At 36.9% G+C, this 8,962-nt stretch overlaps 1 pseudogene; it reads left to right on the top strand.

Annotated features, from left to right (window-relative positions):
* Positions 1-740: 740 nt before the first annotated feature.
* On the top strand, positions 741-2,116 carry LOC117694934 (fumarate hydratase, mitochondrial pseudogene; annotated as a pseudogene).
* The last annotated feature ends 6,846 nt before the right edge of the window (positions 2,117-8,962 follow it).

The following is an 8,962-nucleotide window of genomic DNA, read 5'->3' as shown; positions in this document are numbered from 1 at the left end:
AGCCTATGATAAAGGCTCTGTGCTAATTTCTTCCATTGTCTATTGATTTATCATCCATAGCTTACAATTACCTTCTAATAAATAATTTTATTATATTAAAGAACATTAAGAGATATGTATATGGTTTAACTGCCTTTTGGCACTCATACGGGAACCTCAAAAAATGCTTCTCAAATAAGAAGGCTGAGCAAGGTCTCTCTTTTGATTTTTTTTGTTGTCATTTAAAATGGTGTTACTTGAAAATTTACTTCAATATACACCCCAATTTTCTTTTCACCACATAATACTATGGGTAGTAACTAAACTTGTTGCATCCTATAATGTTTACAGCCTTGAAATATATATTGTTTTGTGTGAATAATATTTCCAAATGCTATAGTTCTCATGTTTCTTCAATGATTTGTTGTCAATGATTCTATGTACAGCTAATTAATTGTTTTTCAATGTCCCATAGCACTTGTAATGGCTCTTAAACTTTAAAATTAATTTATTACTACTCAGGTGCTACTTATCTAACCATACATATTTTCTCACAGAATATTTTCTGCTCTTTTACTAGTTACTTTTAAAGACACATCATAAATTGATGTGGGGTTGTTGTCTTAGCTCAGCCTTCCATCCACATGCCTCAGCACCACATACTAAGGTGCATTTCTGCACCTCCTCCAGGCAGATAGGCCTCAGATGGCAGTTCAGGGGCACTGGCTGTCCTCTCGTGCTGGGATCTAAACACTGTTCAAATGGCAAGCTGAAATCCCTTCCATATTGACTATGATACCATTAGTGAAATGAAGGTCACAACTAATACGTATTATGGTGCCAAGACCATGAGATCTACAATGAACTTTCAGATTGAGGATGGGACAGATGCCAATTTCAGTCATTAAAGCTGTTGGCATCTTAAAGTGAGCTGCTTTTGCAGTAAATCAGGATTGTGTTCTTGATCCAAAGACTGCTAGTGCAATAATGAAGGCAGCACATGAGGTAAGTGAAGGTAAATTGAGTGATTACTTTCCTTTAGTGGTATGGCAGACTGGAACATGAACCTTAACAATAGACCAATTGAAATCTTAACAGGTGAATGTGGAAGCAAGAAGACAGTATGTGTGCTCCAATGATCACGCAGACTAAATCCAGAACTCCATTTATACTTACCCCACAGCCACATATATTTGTTGTTTTGGGGGAAGTTCACAAGGTCATGTTACCAGAACTACAGAAGCTGCATGATGTGCTTCAGTGCAAATTCTAATCATCAAATTTGGATAAACTCTCACACAGGGTGTTATTCCACTTAATCTTTGACCACCATTACTGGTTATGTGCAACACATCCAATATGCAATGCCAAGAATCAAAGCTGCCATGGCAAGAATCTATGAACTCACAGCTGGAGGCACTGCTATTGGGACTGGCTTAAACATTATTTGCTTTGCAGAAAAAAAGCTGTAAAAGTAGCTGTACTCACAAGCTTGTCTTTTTCACTGCTTCAAATAAATTTAAGGCTCTGGCTGCTCATGATACTCTGGCAGGGCTTAGTAGGGCCAGGGACACTTCTGCCTGTAATCTGACGAAGATATAAAATGATACCAATTTTCTCAGTTCTGATCCTTAAGCAGGTCTGAGAGAGCTGATATCACCTAAAAATTATCCAGGAAGCAGCATCATGCCAGACAAGTTTACCCCTACTCAATGTGAATCAATGACTATGGTTGCACCTCACATCATGTGGAATCACATGGCTATTAGTGTTGGAAACAGCCATGGACATTTTGATTTGAATGTTTAATCATTACCCATGGTGATGAAGAATGTTATATTCAGGAAAGATGATAGGTGATGCTTTACTTTCCTTCACATAATATTGTGTGTTGGGGATCCAGGCTAACACAGAAAGGATCTACAAGCCAAGAAACTAGTCTTTAATGTTGGTGACAGCTCTAAATCTTCTCATAGTGTGTGACAAAACATGAAAGATTGCCAGGATGACCCCTCCACACACACACAAAGGATCAACCTTAAGTAAAATGGCTATCGAACTTGGCTGTCTCATGGCAGGGCAGTTTGATGAAGGGATGAAACCCAAGAACATGCTGTGTTCAATGTCATTTAAATAAATTTATATTAAAATAAATTTGCATATTTTTTATTTAAAACATGACATTGAAAGTAGTTATGATACAAAAGCCAGGAAAGTAATGAAACTGAGTCTGCATGGTGATTCCTCACTATTCCTTATGCATTCTTATACAATAAGGCAGAGATCAAATATATTTAAACTCCAAATTGCTTTAACATAAACACTGATATTTCATTAGTTACTTAATTTCTCTAGAACTTGTTTTGTTCTTTACTAGCACAATTTGCAGTTGTACTATATGATAGCAAATATTCCTTTTGATTCTAAAATTCTAAATATTTCTTTTTATTAGCACTTCAAATAGAATAGTCAGAAAATGAAAATATTATGTAATAGCAGTTTGAACCTGTAGGACAGAGGAAGTGAAGTGTGTTGCAGTTGCTGGCATTAACAGCTTTCTTCAGAGAAATAGTCTTAAATTTCAGACATAATCAAATCAGTTCACTGAGTTTCATTAACTATGCTGAAATGTCAAATGGTAATATAGAGAGGCCTAATCTTTGAACAATGTCTGTTAACATTTAATGCCCTTAAAACCTTGAAACAATTATTTCTGAAAACAATTTATGTAATCTCTACTACATGAAAATTTACAACTGGGTGAAGTAAAATTAAATTTAAATCTCCATATTATCACTTAAAATTATTTTACTTTGGACAAGTTAATAAATTCCTCACATTCTGCCATGTGAAGTTAATAGAACCATTTTTATAAGTAAAAGAAAATGAGATGCAAACATTTGTTATTGAGCAATATACTGTGAATTGCTAAAGACCAAGAACTGTCACTTTCTGTCTCATCCTTTGACTTTAGAATAATATATAACATTATTAATCTAAACTTCTTAATCTATGTATTCTGAAAAATGAGTCTTTTAGCAAAGTGAAATGTTTCTTTTTAATTTACTTGTAAAACAGAATTTTTAAAATGTAATAAATATGTCTACAGTATTATTTGATACCCATGTAAGTCATATTTCTGTTTAATTGAAAGATACTGAATTGCATGATAAGCCATGTACAAATCTTGTATATGTGTTCTACATCACTAGTAAAGGCTATAAAAAAGAGTAACATTCCTCATTAGTGCACTTGACTTTTATTGTGTGACTAGTTTGCATGAAAGACTGTACCACTCAAGTTCTAGAGCTACTGTCTGTTGCTACAAATGCTGATAAAGTAGCTTAGCAGTTAAGTATTTTTCAGTTGGATGTCTTGAAAACATGTAGAAATGGTCTGTGTCTTTTTTTCCAAAATACATGTTTTGGAGGGTAATAAACAGCTGGTAATAATGAGGTACTGTTACTTAAGGCAATTTTAAGATTGACACACATAACAAATTTAATGTATTTGCAAAGTTGGAAACAAAAATATAGAGATATTACATTCCTCTCTATTTTCTCATTCTTCTGACCTAAAAGTAAATATATTGGACTAATTAAACTGCTTTCATGTAGTGAGAATTTTGGAAAATTTCTTTCTAAAAAACTGCAAGCATAAGGATGTGGGCCTGCTATAGACTGTCCACAGCAGCCAACCATGGTTTTCCTCATGCTCAAGCAGAAGCACAGTTTTGCCAGCTGCAGATAGTTTCTGTGATTGTAGGAGATTTGTAATTCTGGGCAACTTTTAGAGGGTATAGATTATTGGTCATTATAAAGAGTTGGCTTCAGTTTGTTGATAGTCATTCTCAAAGAAGAAAGAAGAAGTCAGTTTGATTCAAGGATGTGTATCTTTCTCCCGTCCTTCTTTCTCTCCTTAATCTAGTGATAGAGGGTTAAATCAGGAAGATAAAATGTGTGAAGAAAATTCCACAAAGCAGTAAAGAGCAGCTACATTTATCTGGAGAGAGAAGAAAGCAGAGGGTATGATGTTATATGTGTACATATATATCTATAATTCAACATAGTATATGTGAATATACAGCCATTTTTATTTAAAACTTATCAATCTTCAGTTGCAGTAAACATGTGCTAATAATTTAGTTTTAAATTTTTCTATCTACTCTTAGAATCTGCAGCAATATACACAGAGAGAAAGTATGCACATCTACCCATAGCTCATATAACCACTGTGTACATGTTAGAGCCACAACTCATAAGTGATAGGATAGTACTTTATTGTTCATTTCTTGTGTTTCCATTGTTTCAAATACCCTTCTCCTTCTCCACACTGTCTTAAATACCTTTCAACTCATATACACTCCTTTCCCTTCCCTGGACTTTGTTATATTCACTCCTTCTCAACAGACTCTTGATCTATCATTGACTTTAGTTTTTGTTTATAGAAAATTCTTGGGTTAAAGAAATGCAGTAGGGCTGATTCACACACAACTACTTGTTTAGAGAAAGCACTTGGGTTAAAGATATTTGATAGGTCTGAGCCATACCACAATAAGAAACAGGATCCTTTTCAGTTCACAATCTTGGGGTTCACAATGTGATCAAATATCCTGCAACAATAGCCTTTTAAAGCTACATGGAAGCCAGGCAGTGGTGGTGCACTCCTTTAATCCCAGAACTTGGGAGGCAGAAGCAGGAGGATTTCTGAGTTCGAAGCCAGCCTGGTCTACAGAGTGAGTTCCAGGACAGCCAGGGATACACAGAGAAACCCCATCTTGAAAAAAAAAAAAACCAAAAAATCCAAAAAATAAAAAATAAAAAAACAAAGCTACCTGTGCCCCCATTACTAGGAGGCTTAGTTAGGGTCACAGTCATGGATTCCATGATTTCCATTGCAATAGGTCTCTACCTCATCTCCAAAATATGCCCCCATGCACAAATTCCAGTTGCCTTTCTAACTATTCTCTTTCTCCATCTTTCCCAAACACAGTCACTCCTGTTCCCATCTCTCTCCACCCTCAATCTACCCACAATATCTATTCTTTTTCCTCTTCCCAGGAAGATGCATGTGTTTGTTCACACCTTGATCCCTCCTAAACTTGACTTAGGCTCTCTGAGCCTTTGTAACATTAATATCTTTTACTTGACAGTTAATATCAATGTATAAGTGAGTACATGCCATGCTTGTGTTTCTGAGTCTGAGATACCTCACTTGGGATATTTTTTCTAGTTCCATACATTTGCCTGCAAATTTCATGATTTTTTAATTTATTTTTATTGGATATTTTCTTTATGTACATTTCAAATGTTATCCCCTTTCCTGGTTTCCCCCCAGAAGCCTCCTATCCCAAGCCCCCTCCTGCTGCCTCTATGGGGGTGTTTCCCCACCCACCCTCTCCTGCCACCCCACCCTCAAATTCCCCTACACTGGGGTATCGAGCCTTCACAGGATCAAGGGCCTCTCCTCCCATTGATGCCAGACAAGACCATCCTCTGCTACATATGCAGCTGGAGCCATGGGTCGCTTCACGTGTACTCTTTGGTTGGTGGTTTAGTCCCTGGTAGGTCTGGGAGGCCTGGTTGGTTGATATTGTTGTTCTTCCTATGGGTTTGCAAACCCCTTCAGCTCCTTCAGTCCTTTCCCTAACTCCTCCATTGGAGTCCCCAGACACAGTCTGATGGTTGGCTGTAAGCATCCATATCTCTATTGGTCAGGCTCTGGCACAGCCTCTCTGGAGACATACATATCAGGTTTTTGACATTTTTGGCATCAGCAGTAGTTACTGGGTTTAGTGAGATGGATCCCCAGGTAGAGCAGTCTCTGGATGTCCTTTCCTTCAGTCTCTGTCCCACTCTGTCCCTGTATTTCCTTTAGACAGGAGCAATTCTGGGTTAAAATTTTGAGAAGGATGTATGGCCCCATCCCTTAACCGGGGTCTGTGCCTAACCTCTGGATATGGTCCCTACACGTTCTTTCTCCCATTTCTTGGCTATTTCAGCTAATGTCATCCTCTTGAGTACTGGAAGCCTCCTGCTTTCCAGGCATCTGGGTCTTTCTGTTGGCTGTCCCTAATTTCCCATCCCCCTTTACTATAACTTCTGTTTATTTTTCTGACCCTCTGTACATCTCCCCCTCCCCCATCTTCTCCCACACCTGATCCTCTCCCCCTTTTCTCTCCCCCTCTTCTTTTCCTCCCAAGTCCCTCCCACCCTCTATATCCTGTGATTGTTCCTCCTTCTAAGTAGGACTGAAGCATCTGCAATTTGGTCTTCTTTCTTCTTGAGCTTCATATTATCTCTAAGTTTTACCATGTATATTCTAATCTTTTTTTCTAACATCCATTTATCAGTAAGTAAATACCATGTGTGTTCTTTTGTGATTGGGTTACCTCACTCTGGATGATATTTTCTAGTTTCATTCATTTGCCTAAGCATTTCATGAATTCATTGTTTTTAATAGCTGACTAATACTCCATTGTGTAAATGTACCACATTTTCTGTATCCAGTCTTCTGTTGAGGGACATCTGGGTGTTTTGGCCTTCTGGCTATTATAAATAAGGCTGCTATGAACATAGTGGAACATGTGTCCTTGTTATATGTTGGAGGATTTTTTGGGTTTATGCCCAGGAGTGGTATAGCTGGGTCCTCAGGTAATACTAGCTAAAATTTTCTGAGGAACTGCGAGATTGATTTCCAGAGTGGTTATCCTTGCTTGCAATCCCACAAGCAATGGAGGAGTGTTCTTTCTCCACATTCTCACCAGCATCTGCTGTCACCTGAGATTTTGAACTTAGTCATTCTGATGTGAGGTGGACTCCTAGGGTCATTTTGATTTGCATTTTCCTAATAACTAAGAATGTTGAATGTCCTTTTAGGTGTTTCTTGGTCATTTGAGATCCCTCAGTTGAGAATTCTTTGTTTAACTCTGCACCTCATATTTAAATAGGGTTATTTGGTTCTCTGTAGTCTAACTTCTTGAGTTCTTTATATATATATTGTATGTTAGACTTCCATCAGATGTACGATTGGTTAAGATCTTTTCCCAATCTATTGGTTGCCATTTTGTCCTGAAGATGGTGTTCTCCTTTGGAGAAGCTTTTCAATGTTATGAGATCCCATTTGTCTATAGTGGATTGTAGAGCCTGGACCATTGGTATTCTGTTCAGGAAATTTCCCCCTGTGCTGATGTGTTCTAGGCTCATTCCCAATTTCTCTTCTAATAGATTCAGTGTATCTGGTTTTATGTGGAGGTCTCCGATCCACTTGGACTTGAGGTTTGTACACTGAGGTAAAAACGGTTCTATTTGCATTCTTCTACATGCCAACCACTATTTAAGCCAGCACCATATGTTGAATATGAGCTGCCTGTCTTTGTACCAATACAATGCAGTTTATATTACTATTGCTCTGTAGTACAGCTTGAGGTCAGGGATAGTGATTCCCCCAGAAGTTCTTTTATGGATGTGGATTTGTTTTTGCTACATGTTTTTTTTTTTTTTTTTTTTTTAATTTCAGATGAATTTGAGAATTGCTTTATCTGTCACAAATTGCATTAGAATTTTGATGGTGATTGCATTGAATCTGTAGATTGCTTTTGGTAAGTTGGAGGACATTTTTACTTTGTTAATCCTACGGATCCATGAGCACAGATCTTTGAATCTTCTGAGGTATTCTTTGATTTCTTTCTTCAGAGACTTGAAGTTTCTTCACACAGACTTTTCACTTGTTTGGTTAGAGTTACACTAAGATATTTTATATTATTGGTGACTGATGTGAAGTGTATTGTTTCTCTAATTTTTTTCTCAGCCCAGTTATCCTTTGTGAAGAAGAAGGCTACTGATTTATTTGAGTTAATTTTATATCCAGTCACTTTGCTGAAGTTGTTTGTCAGGTGTAGGAGTTTCCTGGAAGAATTTTTGGGGTCACTTATGTATACTGTCATATCATTCGCAAGTAGTGATAACTTTACTTTCTTTTCCATCTGTATCCGTTTGATCTCCTTTTCTTGTCTAATCGTTCTAGCTACAACTTCTAGTACTGTATTGAATAAAGAGGGAGAAAGTGGGCAGACTTGTCTTGTCCCTGATTTTAGTGGGATTACTTCAAATTTCTCTTTATTTAATTTGATATTGGCTGTTGGTTTCTGGTACATTGCTTTTACATAAGCACCTTGAATTCCTGATCTTTCCAAGACTTTTAACATGAAGAGGTGTTATATTTTGTCAATGGCTTTTTCAGCATCTAATGAGATGATCATGTCATTTTCTTTGAGTTTGTTTACATAATAAATCACATTGATAGATTTCCATATATTGAACCATCTTTGCATCCCTGGGATGAATTCTACCTGATAGTGGTGAATAATCATGTTGATGTGTTCTTGGATTCAGTTTGGGATAATTTAATTGAGTACTTTTGCATTGATGTTCTTAAGTAAAATTGTTCTGAAGTTCTTTTTCTTGGTTGGCTCTTTGTGTGGTTTTGGTAACAGTGTAACTGTGGCTTCATAGAATGAATTAGGCTATGTTCCTTCTGTTTCTAGTTTCTAGTTTGTGGAATACTTTGAGAAGTATCGGTTTTAGGTCTTCTTGCAAAGTCTGATAGAATTCTGCACTAAAGCCATCTGGCCCTGGCCTTTTTTGGTGGGGGAGGGGTTGGGAGACTATTAATGACTGCTGCAATTTATTTAGAGGTTATGGTACTATTTAGATGGCTTATCTGGTCCTAATTTAGCTTTAGTACCTGGTATCTGTCTAGAGAATCATCTATTTCTTCTAGATTTTCCAGGTTCTTTTGAATATGAGCTTTTGTAGTAGGATCTGATGTTTTTTTTTTAAAGTTTTCTCAGTTTCTATTGCTATGTCATAGTTTTCATTTCTGATTTTAATTTGGATACACATTCTGTGGCCTTTACTTAGTTTGGCTAAGGGTTTATCTATCTTGTTGATTTTCACAATGAACCAGCTTCTGGTTTTGTTGA

Source organism: Arvicanthis niloticus, chromosome X (genome assembly GCF_011762505.2).
Source record: "Arvicanthis niloticus isolate mArvNil1 chromosome X, mArvNil1.pat.X, whole genome shotgun sequence".
In the NCBI taxonomy this organism is placed as follows: domain Eukaryota; kingdom Metazoa; phylum Chordata; class Mammalia; order Rodentia; family Muridae; genus Arvicanthis; species Arvicanthis niloticus.
Note: the sequence above shows the minus strand (reverse complement) of the source record. Positions and strands in the feature narration are given on the sequence as shown.